This window comes from Neopsephotus bourkii, unplaced genomic scaffold (genome assembly GCF_033783945.1).
Source record: "Neopsephotus bourkii isolate Nb327-2 ecotype Australia unplaced genomic scaffold, CSIRO-AGI_Nbou_v1 NB_923, whole genome shotgun sequence".
Lineage (NCBI taxonomy): Eukaryota > Metazoa > Chordata > Aves > Psittaciformes > Psittacidae > Neopsephotus > Neopsephotus bourkii.
Window position 1 is genome coordinate 3,606,298 of NW_026901417.1, and position 17,265 is coordinate 3,623,562.

Sequence of the window (17,265 nt, forward strand, 5' to 3'; positions counted from 1 at the left end):
AACAGCATCAAGCCAAGCCTAAGTAATATAGTTGTACAATGATTTAATTATAGCTTTAATGAACTGTTTGCATTTTTGGGGGGCTTTTTACAGGGTTCAGACCTCAAGCTGTTAAGAAGATAAAGCATGAAGACTGAGATTAGTCAGAAGTCTTGATTTTCAAACCAAGAGCCAATCTTTTATCAATTTGCATCTAATGAAATCAGGCATCAATTTCAGTTTATATACTGAGCAAACTGGGCAATAACTCAGCGCTTCTCTGGAGATAATGTAACAGATTCAGATCCTTTACTCCCTTCCTCTCAATCCGCACTTCATCTGTAAATAACCGCTTCCACATTTATAAGCTCTAATATGATCCCTGTGGAGATCTTGCTCAGATCTCCTACACACACCTTACATAAAATGTTGCCTCTTCCCTTTATCACTACACAATCAGCTCAAGCTCAGCAAGACTACAGAGATGTATATTTAGCTGTAGAAGAATGAAAGTTAGCACAGCTTATGTTCAGTTACATCATCCTGAAAAACACTTGAGTGAAGAGCTGAGCAATTAGTTTGTGCTGAACTCCAGGCTGCCCAATTATATTACCAGTTTTCCAGCCAGACACTTAAAAGTAGGTTGGACAGTTCTACCTAAAAGCAATGCAAGCATTTCCTTGTCTATCCAACAGCTCCTCTGTTTGCATCTTCACCAGGGTCTATGGCCAGTTCTGAGCCCAGTTCTACTCCTCATGCTGAAACTACCTCCAAGACACTTGTTTGAATTACCACCTCAAATAAAGGGCTTCCTCTCCATCCAACTAAAACATTAATCGAGGCTCTTTCAAGCTCTGACTCACACTTTTATAACAACTCCCCAACATAAGGAGGACCTGGAGCTGTTGTAGTGAGTCCAGAGGAGACCACAAAGATGTTCCAAAGGCTGGAGCAACTCTGCTCTGCAGACAAGCTGTCAGAGCTGGGCTGGGTCAGCCAGGAGAAGAGAAGGCTCCTGAAGGGGAGACCTTAGAGCAGCTCCAGTGCCTAAAGGGGCTGCAGGAAACCTGGAAAGGGGCTTGGGACAAGGGCCTATAGTGATATAAAAATAGGGAATGGCTTTAAACTGACAGAGGGGAGATTCAGATAAGATACTAAGAAGCTCTTCCCTGTGAGGGTGCTGAGGCACTGGCACAGGGTGCCCAGAGAAGCTGTGGCTGCCCCATCCCTGGCAGTGTTCAAGGCCAGGTTGGACACAGGGGCTTGGAGCAAGGTGCTCCAGTGGAAGGGGTCCATGCCTGCGGCAGTGGAACTGGATGAGCTTTAAGGTCCCTTCCAAGCCCAAAACCATTGGAAGGATTGTTTTTTGGGTTTGAAGGGACCTTCCACTTTAGAATTCTATGAGCTCCAAACTTCACAGCACTAAAGGAAACAGGGGCTCATACTCCTCAGTAGTTTGGGGTTGGGAGACAGAGGCTGCTTGTGTGACAGCTTTTCAGTTAAAGTTTCCTAAGTTGGACACCACAAATTGATTGTGTTTGCAGTAAATTAAGCCAAAGCCACCAACAAGCCTATGATTAAAGAAGAGATTTCCTGGTAGAGGACAGCCATGCTGCAATAGTATTAGCTCAAAGCTAGGAAGATCTAGATTTAATTTCAACATCCACCACAAATTCTCCCTTTAACCTTGACCAAGTGATTCAGTTTCGCCATGTCCATTTCCTATATGGACACAGTAGATCATGTCCCCAGTGTACAGTGAGGACAAATAAAAGATTGCTCCATACTCAAGCTAATCTTCCAGCACTGAGGCTCTTTCACAGACAGATATGATCTACTGCATAAGTCTAAAGTAAATATTAAGAAGCCAAAACACTGAGGAATTTTATTGCATTGCAGCAAAAATTCAGGTGTCAGCTCATGTTCCGTGCTTTACTGAACATCACCACACAGAGCTGAGGACTTCAGACTCACTTCAGCGAGCCCTCAGAAACAGCAACACGTCTTATTTTCATGGATTAGAAAAACCTCACAACTGTTCGAGGAGGCTTTATCCCAGTTCTTAGCCTACATACATCCTGGTCAGTTCTCAGAACATGGATTTACCAAGTGTGAAAGTCAAGACAAGAATGAGGTCTGATGAAACTCCAGCCCCAGCTAGCCCTGCTCTGCTGTCTGACCTGTGAACAATTTCTACTTCTCTTGCTTACCTTCCACATTCTATATTCTTTGCTCCTTGTGTCAAAATTACCCCTACAATTTTAATTCTGTTTCCAGGTCTCCTCAGATGTGACATTGAACTGTAACTGCTTACTCAGATTTCAACTAGGATCTCTTAAAACACTGCTCTTCAGAACACACACAACTTTTGTGTTAAGTGAATGTCAAGTTTCTGTATGCATGAGCAACACCTAGAGCATCTCCTCAGATCCCTACACAGAGGATCATTTCAGTTGGAAAAGACCTTTGAGATCAGTGCTTCCAGAACACTGTAAAAATCCTCCAGTATTAGGCCTATTTTCCTCCTCCCTCCCCCCTGCATTTTACATTTCTGTTTCTCTCTTCCATGAGCTCCTAGTAACAAGCACTGATCTGAAGAGTTTGTTTCATCTATATTCCAACTATTTAAATATGAAAACCATTAGTGATAATAACAGCCATGCTTTCTGTAGGGAAGGAGTCCCAGATGGACTTCACTTGTGCACCTCCAGAATTGTTTCCCACCTTGCTCTACAAAATCTGCATCCGAAGGCAATGCCCTTAACTCTGCCCACAGCCTTCTTGCATGGGCTCATTCGCTGCCCTGGAGAAGTTGTCCTTGATAGCAAGTGCCGGGCTCCTCACAACCAAGGTCCTGTGCAGAATGGTGGTGTGAAATGCAGTGCTCAGCTTGTGCGGAAAGCAGCTCCTATAGGAAACCCAGCAGGAAAGCAGGACAATCCACCCAGCAAGCCACAGCCCGCACAGAGACATTTCATCTGTGCACACTCCGTCGGGAGCTGCCCTTTCTTTACACCAAGAGTGATGTTAGAACCATAGTGTAGAAACCTCTGCTCCAAAAACATGAAACTCCTCCAGAAAACAGGAGTGGAAGAGACCTATTAAACATTCTGAAGTGAAAATTCCATAGAATACACTGAAATGCCACCACCCAGGCTGCACTGCATTTCTCTACAGAAAATCTTGCAGTCTAAGCTACAGAGCTACTAAGGTAACTATCCAAACATGAAATCCTATGCTCCTGGCTACACAAGTCTGCTTAAAGGCAGAAAAAGACAGAAGCAAGGAATTTTAATGTTATTTACTTCAAAGGAATGCTAAACAGGAAGCAAAAGAAAACGTAACAGCTTTTAGAACTGTTTCAGAGCCCATTTCAGCAGAAGCACCCAGGTCCAGTGCTCAGCTAACATGACTGGAAACTCAAAAGGAATTAAGAGATGGGGAAGAAAATCCACCCAGCACTCAGTGTGGCAGCATGTCCTTCTTCCTAACAGCTTGTTCTGTCGTCTCTTTCACCTCTGCAAACACAGCTGCAACCACAGAATGCTGCTATTCTTTTTATTTTACAAAAGCAGGAGTTCCTGATATCACTGTGTGTTGCTTGGGACATTTTTATTAACTTTGCTCTTTGTGATGCCATTTTGCTTTCTCACTGGGGGCATAGGCAGTGTCCAAGTGAATGGGACAGCAACTGTGGAAAAAAGTAAACGGCATTTTTTTCCCTTTTCCTCCCCTAATTAACCTCTGCACTGTTCTCTTTTTGCTGTCCTTCCTGCTAAAAGACAGTAAATTCATGCTCTTATAAGAGAGGGATGCGTGGTTGTTGGAAGGTGACTGGCAAACAGTCAGTAAGTGTCCAATCAGCCAAATCTTCCTACAGGTATATTACAGAAGTAACAGTATAGAGGAAAAAAAAACCCTGTTTGCTGGTTCAATGTCCCCTTTGATTTGGGTTTATTGTGACTTTGCAATTTTGCTTCCCTTCCAGAGGGAAAGCAAATACCACCGTTTGCTTCCACAGTGTGTAGGCTGGCAACACACAGGGTTATCATCAGCCAGCCCACAATGTGCGACAGGCTTTGGGACACTGAAGGCCCTGCTTTGCTTTGACCAACATCCCAGCCTGATGGCAGCTGAGGTTAGGTCAGCGTAAAAGTGCTAGGGAAGGGGAAGAAAATCCTGGATCTCATTTCTCTCCCTGAAACAGTAACCAAACAGGGGCATCATTTTCCACCTTCCATCCAGTATGGTTGTGGTATTTTGGATTTCCTTCTACTCAGCTGAGCAATCGTGGGGGAGGAGGAGGAGGAAGAGCAGGAGGAGGAAGAAAAGGTACTAATCTCTTTCTAAAGCAGCACTTGACACCGAGTGTGTAGGTGATAATGACTACTTGTAGGGAGCTGACATAACACCAAGCGTTTACAGTAGAGTGAAGCTTTGCTGTAAGAGGAGTGAAAGTCCATCGGAGTGGTTAATTCATGACTTTTATTCTAGCACACCATAAAAGAGAAGCAATATGATTAACTCTAAGGTGATTCTGCAGTTTTTCCAACATATACTACTGTCATTTCTCACTGTGGATCAGCCCACCTGGGTGACTGGAAAAGAAGGTGCAGTTCACCTGTCTTCAGTTCTCCTTTCAGAAAGGCTGAAAATGCCAGCTGGTAAATTTAAAACCTAGAAGAATGCACATTCTGCCACGCAGAAAGGAAAAAAACCTCAAGTGAGGCAAGTAGCAAATACACAGGAAGCAAATTTAAAATGAATCACAGGATGAACATTCCCCAGCTCCCCACACATCTCTCTCCTACATAATTAAATGAAAACTGCCCTTGCAGAGGGAAAGAAAGCTGCAATAGCTCTATTTACATATCAACAATTATTCAACTGTCAACATAACTCACACATTCGAGTTAATGGGGAAAGCAGCAACACAGCTATTGACTACACTTTAGACCTCCTCTTCAGATGCCAAGTAGCAATTTCAGGCTCTTTCACCTTAGGAATTCTTAAATACTCCCTTTATCAGGGGTAAACTTGTGCCTTTCCTATCTCAAACACACTAAAAGCTGCCTCAGGTTTTGGATTTGGGGTTTTATTCTAGTCTGGACCAAAAGCATATTTGTGCAAACTGTGTTTGAGCAACAGTACAAAACTAAAAATTAACTAGGAACATACAACTTTATACAGCCTACCATAAAATGCCACTAATGGCACAGCAACACTGAACCATGTCCTCTTTGGAAATGCACAAATGTTTGCTGAAGAATTGTACACGAATCACCACAGGGCATCTCAGCTTCCCAAGTGAAAAGACTAACGCAAGACTCCTTGCTAGTGCATGACTTGGTCTGAGGCAGAATTTCCCTCTGATTCTGCCTATTTGACTGCTCAAATACTGCTTTTGCCTAAGATATGGGCCTCCGTTCTTTACTCCCAACTTGCACGTCTAAGTTTTTATTGTACACATGGCAGATGAAGAATGAGGTTAAGTGGTAAATTATTACCTTATCTTCACAAGATGAATTAGGCCTAGACACAAAGGTGCCAAAAGTAATTATCCCATTAGACAGGGCCTGGTAAGAATCATAGAGTTAACCCCTCCACAACTACTGCATACTTACTTATGCTCCTGAAGTTTCTGTGCACTCAGGTTCTTCATTCACAAGTGACAAATAAACCTCCTCCTCCTCCACATTAACGTCTTTGTGAGAATTATACTGATCCCATAACCAAGAAGAAATCTCATGAGAGAAAACCATGGGGATTTTTGTTTCACTGAATTTTTCTGCTTGGATAGAGGTGCTGCAGGTTCCATGCAATGCTGTGTCACACTGCAAACCATAAAGTATTCCCATTTTGAAGCCAAGGAGTTTTTCCAGCCGGCAGAGGCACCCAAGAATGGAATATACGCAGCAGATCTAATGGATGCCTCCTGTGCATGCTTCTATCTTCCCTAGCCAACTCACTGCAGGGATAAATGCAAGAAAGAAGTGATAATCAGGGAAAAGGACATGGGATTCTACTTTCGTCAATAAATATTCCTCATGGATCTTGATTTCAGCTACAGCACATTATCACTGCCCAAGTGAAAGCATGTGGATAGGCAGTCAGCTACCGGAAAGAAGAAAAACTGGAATGTAAGCTAGCTGGTGCAGTATCTCAAATGTAAATTTAAGGTCACAAACATACAGAAGTTTTGATTTTGCTTTCTGCAATAATGACTTCTCTTTAAGAAATAAAACAAAACAGATGAAGAACTGAAGTTTTTCCTTTTAATGAAAATGTAGTTGAAAGTGCATTAACCACAGAACAGTCACAGGGTATTAAACCAAATGCTGAAGTTACATACAATCTTATGGAATGTTTGCTGCCACTGGAAAAAATAGAGCACATCTCCTACAGAAGTAGTGATTTTCACTAAATCAGCTACTGATCCTGGTTTTTAAAGGGTAGATAGGCAAATACTGAGGAGCAAATCTCCAAGCACCACCTCAGGGCTTTTCCTTCAACCTGAGTGTCAGCTTTATGCAGTCCACAGGCTTCTTCTACTGCAGAGCTGTGGCTTCCCTGCAGCCTATGCTGGACTGGATCAGTTCCAAGATGAGTGCAAGAGCCCAAGCAAGGCAGGACTGGGACCGTGACCGTGACAGCAACAGAAAGTGAAGTCAGAAAGGCCAAGAGCCAGTTTTCACATCAGCTGTAGCCGTGATGGAACAGCAGCCTGTGTCAGCCCTACCAACCTTTACAGCCATGACATGGCCCAAGGTAGATCATTACCATCCACAAGAAGGTAATTATTCCATCATAATGATTCCTCACTGACCACAGGGCTTCTCTAATTTCAAGCTGTTAAACTCAACTGTAACATACCAGTGGAGAACATCTACGTGTAGTGCACGCTTGCTGTCCAAAATCACTTCTGCTCAGGAAACTCTGTGGCTTGCACAGGTGCCAAAAAAACGAATTTTCCATATCTGTCACAAGTTACAGCCACTTTTTCTAGTTAGTTCTCACAGTCCTTTACTACTTTTTCCAACAACAGCAAATAAAACACATATTGGGATAGTCTCAAATACTAATGAAGTTATACGTTCCCAGCTGTTAATATCTTCCTCTCAGCACCTTTTGCAGTAAGCATTTATACAAGCACAATTTGGATCAGTTAAAAAAACCACCCCAAACCAAAACCAAAAACCAACCAACCCACCCAAAAAACAGGTCAGCTGCAAAATCTAGGATGGTTTTTAACAGGGCTGCAAAACTGTTAAAAAGGTTCCCTAAATCCTATTTTTAAAATCCAATTTTAAAGTTGCTCCACAAATACCAGTGATGGTAAAACAGATTCCCAAAAGCCAAAGAAATGCCACACTGGTGTTTAATAATCCAGGTGGTTAAGCAATGGTTCAGCTGTTACATACATTTCAGGAAGGAGAAGCCAGGAGGCTGATGGAGGTGATATAGCTGCTTTTCTTGGAGTAGCTACAAACTACACACGGTCCCTAATCCAGCAGTACCTGTGCAGAGCCAACCGTCACCACTCTGGAGCCAGGCTCCTTGTATCAGGCTTCTCCTGCCAGGTGAAAGCAAGAAATTAACATTTCTACATGGCAGTATAGTACTGTAACTCACTCCTTGCAGTTACCAAGATTTTGGAGAGATTCTGGGCGTATCTCACAGCCAGGTACCATAATCTTCCTGGGAATTTTGCTCTGCTGTGCCACTGATGAGAGGCAAAGTATTCTCCTATTACAGGAGGAACAGAAGAGCTACTGTAAGCAGAGAGCAGGAAAAAGATGGATGAGTTTTTAAAGCTTCTCCTGCATTTCGGTTTGGCTTGTTTAAAGCTGAACTGCTTTAAATTGAATTAATGAACACTATGTATTGTATACACATACTGTAAAATAGACAACTGAGTAGCAGCCTGCACAAACTCCTAAGCACTGAAATTAATCTGTCATCTTGCAAGGTCACTATCAACAGAGCAGCTCTGGAAAAATAATAGAAGATGGAAAGACAGGAGTAAATAAATCAGTGGCTAAACATTGCTTTCTAGGAAACTGCATTTTGGCTTAGATTATATTCTGCTATGCAAGGTATCTTTGCAGTAGGCAGCAAGGTCATGCATAATATTGCACTAACCACCTAACAGCAAATAAACAAGAGATTTGGCATAGTAGATAGAAAGAAATTTGCTAAAAGTTCTTCTTCGTGAACAAATAATGAAGCCACAGAAATACTTCCACATACCACATTCCTTTGAGTGCATCTCTCTTCTGATGCACACCTTCCATTCTAAAAATATTCTGGTTTACTGTTTAGCCATCAGCTGAAATGAATATTCCCTAACCCTTTCCATACAATTAAAAGGGAAATGCAATTTGTACAGTGTCCCAGCAGCCCTTCTGAAACATGCTGTGCTGACACACACATTTCAAACACACACTAGGAGATTTTTGACCTTATGCTCTTTTAAAGCAGTCATAGTAAAGATATAGGTCATTCTGCAATAGGAGATCTCCCTGTAAAACAGTTTGCATAAAGCATTAAGAATGTCTTCCAGGAGAATTGTCTTTTATTTCTGAATATGAGTTAAAGGACTGCTTTAGACCAAGATAAAAATCACAAAAATGAAAATTTAAAGATCTGTCGGAAAGAGCTGTTAAATCCTGTATTGCAGAATTACTTCAGAACTACAAATACCTTGTCTATCAAAATTCATGCAACACCACTCCTGCACCAAACAATTTATAGTCCAATTTACAACAGGACCATGTAAATTCATTTAGCAAACCATTAGAGGTAGAAAAATAGCCGAACAATCCCAGTATACTTAAGACATAGAAATCCTGTGTACTTTAGACATAGAATCACTAAGATCTCATGGTAGAGTCCTTTTTGTTCAAATTAAGATGCTTCGGTTAGCTACCCTAAATCTGATGGGGAATTAAACCAGTGTGATATTCAGTGTAATGATGTAAATATTGTGAATTACAACCTTGACTTAGAAATTCAGGGGACTGACATTGTGAAATGACTGGTAAGACTTCCTTCAATGCATGAAAGCATTATCAGGACAAAAAAAGTCTCTCTCGCAACACTACACTGCTCTCTGTATATGCAACTCATTTTGGTGCAGGTGATAAAGCACCAAGTGCAAGTGTGCCATAAGCGTAAGAACAAAGTTGAACCTCTTGGGAGCAGCTCCTATTACTCATATAGCAAACCTGAATATTTGTCCACCCTAAACTGTAAAAGACCAACCTTTGCAAAGCAGGCTGCTCTGTCACCATCCACCAGAGTGGCTCCAGCCTTCCCTGCACTGCAAGAAGCTACAGGTTGTGACTTCAAATTTGGTCTTTATGGCTTCCTTGTACACACTGCTCCACTGGTAAACAGAGTATTTCATGTTCTTAAGATATCTATGAGGCAGTGTTTTAAGTGGTAATTTAAATTAAGAAATCAAATCTACCAATACTGTAAGAAGAAAGAGTGCAGGAAACACATGGGAACTTATTTTCTCTAAATCCAAACTTTCATCCATTTACACTTCCTGCATATATCCTCATTAAAAACACAGGAGCACGCCAAGTGTATCAGTCATTTCCACAGCATGAAGACAACAAAGTTATTTCTTTCTCTGAGCACACTCTCTCTTTGTTCACTTTTAAATATTTTGACAAAACACATAGTTCCTACAATAAACATGTCCCAAATGGGAGGAGGACTAGACTAGAATATCAGACAAGGATAGATAGACAAGGACTAGAACAGCAAAAGTACCAGAATAAATACTTATGACAGTATTTCTGCCCAGACTTGGAACCACCATCTGCTCACAAAAAAAGTGAGCATTCATCACTGACTGGTCAAACCTTTCAAGCATACATTTCATTCACGTCCCCAGGACTTTTGCCTGGACTGAGTTCTATTTGCAGTCTGTAAAGAGAAACAGTGCTGTAGAGAGGTTAAACTAAACCCTTAAAACTGCATTATTCACAATTCGAGTAGAAAAGATAAATGATTATTAAAAGTGCATTTTTATACGTGTCTCCTTCCTGTTTCCTGATTCTCTCTCAGTAATTGAGGATTAGATGTTCAGTGTAACAGAAGTTTCCCTAAATTCATTCACTGTTCAAAGCTGTAGTCAAGTTTTTTTCAATATACTACTTTATTCTGATTACATATGAGAAAAACTGCATTGTAGTTTTAGGATTTTGCTTCTGCACTTTAAAAATAGCTTTTTTTATCATAGTATTTTCTTGTTCTCTTAATGCTGAATTTTGCACACCACAAAACAGACTAGCAGCAATCTGAAGCCAGTCCCCACAGAAGCAAAAATAATACGACTGTTAGCAGCCAGTGCAAAAGATCGTAATTTCCTTCAAAATCACATTTTAAAAAAGCCTAATTTTCTCATTGAAAGGTTAAATTCTCTGAGAATCTTTTTCCCAGAAGCCTCACCCACCCAGCCCTCCTCCAAGAACACTACTGAAAGATTCATCCTCTCCCTTGCTTCTCCATCCTTCCAAACAAGTGAAAAACCAAACCCCAAAACCCAGCCCCAACCCCTTTGGAGAGCAGTTGGTTGTGCCTCAATGTGTGAGAACATTTGCAGATCTTGTCTTCTGCCTTGCTGCAGTTTTGATTTCATTCTGTTTCATTGGATCATTTTATCTTCAGGCACTGCAAACATCTGTGGCTTAAAGCCAAGCGTGAGTTTGGGAACTGCCCACTGAATTTCCTCCATTTCACAGTTAGCTGATCACCATTCACCAACCCAGAGCTCCTGCCTTGGTTTTCTTACTGTATTTTTAATGTTCTTTCCAAATAAATCCAAATGACAGTCTCCTGATCAAGTTTTATGGATTTTCATTTAAATAGATAGGTGGAGGAGGTATATAAACTAGCATTTTCCCATCCATTTTATGTAAAGTCATATCTAAGATGATGCATGCACCACCAAAATAGCTGTTCAAAATGAATCATTCATACCAGTTTCCAATTTCTTGTAAGAGATAAGGATTGAGCCACCATTGCAGAAACTTTGAAAATGTCTTATAGCAAGAGAGCGTTTTGTAGGCCAATGCAATGTGGGAATGAAAAATAAGGGGGGAAAAAATCTAAATTATGCTTTTTTAACTTTGAGTATGAAAATTACCTATGTTTTACTCAAATCTGACTACAGAAAAGTAACACACACAGCTTATGAAAACAACGAAACACCATCACAAGGCTCAAGACTTCTACAGCAAAATCAGAGGATTAAAATGAGACTCTAGATGGAAGACAACCAAAGCTTTTTGCAAGTTTTAAATCTTACTATACCTTGGCTGGTGATGAACTACAATGGTGTGTGTATGAACAGGCACACAAACACCCACATGCATTCCTATGCATGAACCCTATGGTTTAAAGTTTATTTTCTGTTCTCAAGATTCAAAAAGCTTATGATGATTTTGGGGATTTTCTATTTCTGCCATTTTTCTTTCCCCTGCAGATTGCAATATGATGTCTTTTTCAGGTTTGAAGCTGTCCTTTTCTCCTCCTTTCTCCTTTTCTTTACTTTTTCTTTTTACTGGTATTTATTTTAACAGAAATAATTCAAATTCCATGAAGACAAGACAGAAAATTCTCTGATCCTTAATAACCTCTTAACTACTACAATCTCCTCCACTTTAGCCTTTTCAAATCCCAATTTTCTTTCCCTGGATTCTGTTCTAAAATACACAACCAATTATGCTGGCTCTTTACTTTGATTGCATCACATGGGTTTTTTCTTTCTTCTTTTCTTTCTTTCACAACCACCTGTGAGGAGGTCACAACCACCGCCTGTCAGGTCCTTGCCTGAGCTGTTATCTGGAGCTACACTTGCCTTTTCTCTGCAAGGATCTCGCTGATCACCCATTTCCCAGATTGTTTCAGAACCAAGAGCTATAGCCTTATCCATTCACCAAAGGCAATCCTCCCGCACCTGCAAAATACACCAACCAGCCTCTGCCAAACCTCTCTCCAAGACTGAGGGGTTCTCTGACAGGTACAAATGATCCCCTCCTGAGCATTATCAACTGGTTCAGATGCAACTTCTGGCCCAGCAAGCCCCTCATGTACAGGAACAAGAAGTTCCATCATTATTAAAGCTCTTTTCATAAAGAAAGGATCTGCTACTAGCCCTTGTCAGATCCTGATTTTTCAGGAATGCTGCTTCCTGGGATTTGGAGAAAAGTTGATGAGAAAACTAAGTTTCAGCACCACCCTTAGTCTCACCATATTGCAAAGTATGCACTTTATTTTCATCTCCTTCACAGGTAGAAATGCACATACTCGTTGAAGGAAAGGGAGGAGAAAGAAAAGGGTTTAACTGTTGAAAGTTACGTCTCTGCCCACTGGGCACAGATTTCCTTCCAATTTCAGCACAGTTTCTCAAGCAACACTGACAGAGACATTTAGAGTGGTGAATCATGCTACTCAAGCAAGACTGCACCATTCCCCTGGGGACCTGTGGGATGGTGGAAAGAGGAAGAATTCCTCAGCAGTGATGTTTGGGGAGGGGAGGGGAGGAAAGAAGAAGAAAACACAACAAAACATACGAAGCAAACACATACATACAAAAGGGAGAACTCAGCTCCAGCGCAGCTCAGGGCCAGCATCCCAGAAGGTGACAAGAAGTGGCGCAGGAGGGACTGAGCAAGGTCTCTCTTATGACTGTTTCAGCAGTATGATGGACCATTTCATAAACAGGTTTCTCCTGCCTAATACAAGCAGTTTATAAAAATTAATGTGTTCTCATCTCCCTTCAAATTGTGATTTATATCCCAGGGGCTAAGATAGAAAGTAAAGATAAAAATATCAATAAAGATGATAGAAAATTATTCTTTGCTCTTCCTTAGGCACGACTAGTCAGCAGTTGTTTCTCCAGCAGCCTCACTGGCAACTATCAGATGAATTACTGCTGGCAGACAGCAGCAGTTTTACCTACGATACCATTTTATCTCTGGTACATAGCTCACACCAGCTGCTGCAACAGAATTCAGCAGAGAGAAGCAAAGCCATTCCTTCTCTTTCCTCCTACAGTTTTCAGGCTCTGCATCTGCAGTTGTCAAGTCCCTCTTTTGATGCTGGAAATCCAGCACAATTTATGTTTGCCTGCACATACACTCCTGCTTCTTTCTGACACACTCTAACCTTGTTCAGATGATGCTGATGGAGAGAAGAAACTACATACTACAGACAGGGTATTGGACAGCTCTTCCTGTGGTAAAAGGTTAGGGCTTTTTAAATTAAGTATGGAAAAAGTCCATTTAATGGACAACATCAAGATATACATTTGCATTTCTAAAGCCAGGAGTTGGCATAATTTGCATGTGTATATATAAATCTCTTCCAATTTGTGCAAAAGGATTCACAGTACATCATTCCATGAAGATTTAATCGGGAGGGGTAAACCTCGGCTTACATCCTCATTTTTAAAGTGGTCTGTAAAAGTACGATAGTTTCTGAAATAGAGATGTGAAGTTGCTGCAAATGACACTGAGAAAATGTTCACCACATTTAGAATAAAGCTGTGATTTCCTCTGTATCCGAGCCCAGTTCAGAGAAGTCCCTCTGAACTGAGCCATGGTGCTTTCAGTGCTCTTTCACTTTAAGGGAAGTGAAGGGAAAAAAGCCATCACCACCCCAAACCCAAAGCAGAAAAAACCCTACAAAACCCAGTCTTCCACCACGCTCCCTTGTGCTAAATTTAGTACCAGTCCAGTACTGGGACCAGGCACTGGTACTAAGGGATTTAGGCCAATATAAACTAGAAGCAGCAATTTTCGTATCTATCAGATGATTAAGTTTTGCAGGACAAGCAAATGGTATGTAGAAATTCCATGGCAGCTAATCTAAAACAAAACTTGAGGAAGCAGCAGAAAGCTCATAATGAAGGAATATATTCTACCACAGGTGGCAGGAAATTGTAGCTACTGATAACAAATGTTATGGGGCTCTGGCAAAGAAAGAAAATTAGCATAAGCATGAAGGCAAAGTAGTGATAGCACCAAAAAAAAAAAGCCTTAGAGCACTCTCCAGAAATCTATCATGAGAATCAAAGGAAAAGCAGTAAGTAATGCATTTGCATTTTCTGTAAGACCTTGCATTTCAACATATTCTTAAGTATTTTGTGAGTGTAAGTAGCTGGCTGCAGACCATGTGCTTCTTGCATACATAAAAAGCAAAGCATCGCTTCACTCAGTGCTGAAGCACTGACATCTGCAGAGAGAGATTACTGAGGACCCCAAAACAAGACCTAAGAATAAGTCACTCAGTCCATCCAAATAGGCAGTGTGAATGAGAATCCAGAAAATTCAAACCATGGGTCTCAGAATACTACAGAGACAAGTAAGGACCAAAGACATAAGGAGCCCAAGGCCAAGCTGAGGCACGACATGGTCAGGGTGACAAGAGGAGCAGGGCAAAGGTGTCACACCTTGCATCAGTCACAGACTCTTCTCCAGTTCCACTGGCTTTTCTGAAAGACTGTCTTAGGGGAAGAAATGTAGGAAGTGAGACAGATTACACCACTCTGCAAAAGCTGGGAAGTCCCAAATCCCCAATCGAGACTGGTGTTAATACTTCTGACTCAGATGAATTCTCCCAGTGAAAAACGGATGGGATACAGAAGATGACTGTATCATCAAACTGACAGCAAACAGGGAATTTACCTACTTTGTTCAGCCAAGAGTACAGTATTCAGTGAAGTCAATGGAACTCCAACATGGATAAAAGCAGGCAAAAAACAGACTTCAAACTTAAAGCAGCTAAACAAGACCCACAAGCAAAATACACATTTTAGTAATAATAAGGTGAAAAAAAAAAAACAACACTGGTATTTTGTCTAAAAAGAGCTAAGCCTGATGTCAGCAAGGAGCTACATCAGCAGGCCAAATTGAAAAGAGGGGAGAAGAGCACCAAAGTGTATCTTCCTTAGTAAAAATTTTCCTTAGTAACTTATAAAAGTAATGAGAATGACAAAAGAAAACCGTGAAGGATTTCACACGGGAACACCTTTAGGAGGGACAAGAGCTGCAGTTACCTTAGTGAAGAAACAGTCCTCCTGTGCTCCTGGCCTCCCCAGACAAAGTCCCCCAGTCAAAGCAGTGTTCCTCCTGTCTGCTGTCTTCTGACTGGTGTTAGGATCTAACCACATTATGTACATGCAACCTCACTGCTCCTTCAGAGGCACATTGAACCACAGTGAACTTTGGGTACACTGTTAGACTCTGAGCCCACTGCATGTGCCTCGAGCAGTATTTAAGAGTATTTAAGCAGTATTTAAGTGTTGTAGCCTACAAAGGTTTGTTTGGGGTTTTACAGGTGTTCTATTTTTAGAAGCATTCTCCATTGTGTGACTGTGCCTGGCAGTTTGCCATCTACAAAGGAAACTAACAGCGTTGGGTATTAGGAACAGAGAAGGTGATGGTATTTTGACCTCTTCCTATTTCTCTGCAAAAAAGTAAAAAGTACAAAAAACCTTGGGGAGGCTTTTCTTTTTTTCTTAAACAGCTGAATGACTAAGTCCCTCTCTAGTAAGTCTGCCTTAGCTGTTCAGCCTCTCGCAGACATCTTGTCAGACAAATATCTGACAACTAGATTACAGACTACTTGTTTTAAGAGTTTTTGAAAAACAAAGCTTGAATCTCTAGTATCTGAAAGACAAGCACAGTAGTTGGTCTGCACAGCTTATAACAACTATTCAAACCTTCATTAAAGCAACAGTGCCAACCTACTGCAGCCAAAGACTGATGTCACTATGAGGCAATGCTCAACTCGATGTTATAGTTGCCCACATAGTCATGATGAATATGTTTTTATTCTGCTCCATATCAAAAAATACAGGCACTAAGTAGAACATTTTGATAGAAGTTAGATTAGTTTTAGTTAAAAAAGTCTATCAAACATTTACATAGAATCACAGAATCATAGAATAGTTAGGGTTGGAAAGGACCTTAAGATCGTCTAGTTCCAACCCCCCTGCCATGGGCAGGGACACCTCACACTAAACCGTATCACCCAAGGCCTCGTCCAACCTGGCCTTTAACATTGCCAGGGATGGAGCATTCACAACCTCCCTGGGCAACCCATTCCAGTGCCTCACCACCCTAACAGGAAAGAATTTCCTCCTTATATCCAATCTGAACTTCCCCTGTTTAAGTTTTAACCCGTTACCCCTTGTCCTGTCACTACAGTCCCTAATGAAGAGTCCCTCCCCAGCATCCCTATAGCCCCCTTCAGATACTGGAAGGCTGCTATGATGTAGGAGAACTACACACTTACCACCCTGGTGGAAATTCATCTGGAAAGTGTTAGTGACAAAAGAGAAGTAGTCTTTGAGTAATTTCTAACCACATAAGCATTACTGAATATTGTGAATGTGTTAAAGCTGATCAAATGCTATTTTGTATCACATAATGCTTTTTAGAAACTTCAGAACACAATAGTTACTTTAAGGTTTTTACCATACAGTGCAAAAGTAAATAAATATTCTAAACCATGTTCATACAGTCCTCTTCATAGCAGCTGTGCAGAACTGAAAGCTCTATGCTATGGAAAGCTGCCTTAATTGCAGAAACTTGCCCAGACATCTTGCAATCATAAAAATCAAAAGTGATCTTATACTTCACTGTACTAAACTCTATTAAGATTAAATACTGATCATTTTTTCTTGTTGGTTCTACTACTTTATAAGCCCAAAACTTAACTTAGTAGGTAGTGAGTGCTATTACCACTTTTCCTATAGTAGTCTGAACATTATACCTCATTTTCTTTTCTTGGTTAAGAAACCTTCAACAAGAGAGGCACTAAATGAAAATACAGATTACGCATTTATCATACTGCCACTTGCAAATCACTAGAACCACTTACTATTTGACAGAAAATCCACGATAAATACCAGCTTTTTCCTTGCACTTAAAAAAAATGATGGAGTTCTCACACATTCAGAGCAAGTTGAGCAACTTATTTTAATGTGGTTAAAAAGTTCAGCCAATCCGAGCTACCTGACTGCTAGTACAGTTACAACCAAAATGCTTTAAATAAGTTAGTGCTGCTCCACACCTGACAGTGCACTCTTCCTGCCCTGGATTTCAGCAATGTCCCTTACATAACCATCATCAGTGCCAGCCAGAACACACATTTGTCACATTCACCATCCCCACCCTTCATACAACACAGTGTAAAGAGAAAGCAGACTGATCTTTCATACTAAGGGAAGCTCTGTTAAATGATGTGAAACTATATGTAGCA

At 41.0% G+C, this 17,265-nt stretch overlaps 1 protein-coding gene across 1 annotated transcript in view; it reads right to left on the reverse strand.

Moving 5' to 3' along the window:
- ATP2B2 (ATPase plasma membrane Ca2+ transporting 2) overlaps positions 1-17,265 on the reverse strand; it is a 308,443-nt gene that overhangs the window by 254,589 nt on the left and 36,589 nt on the right. The window lies entirely within an intron of this gene.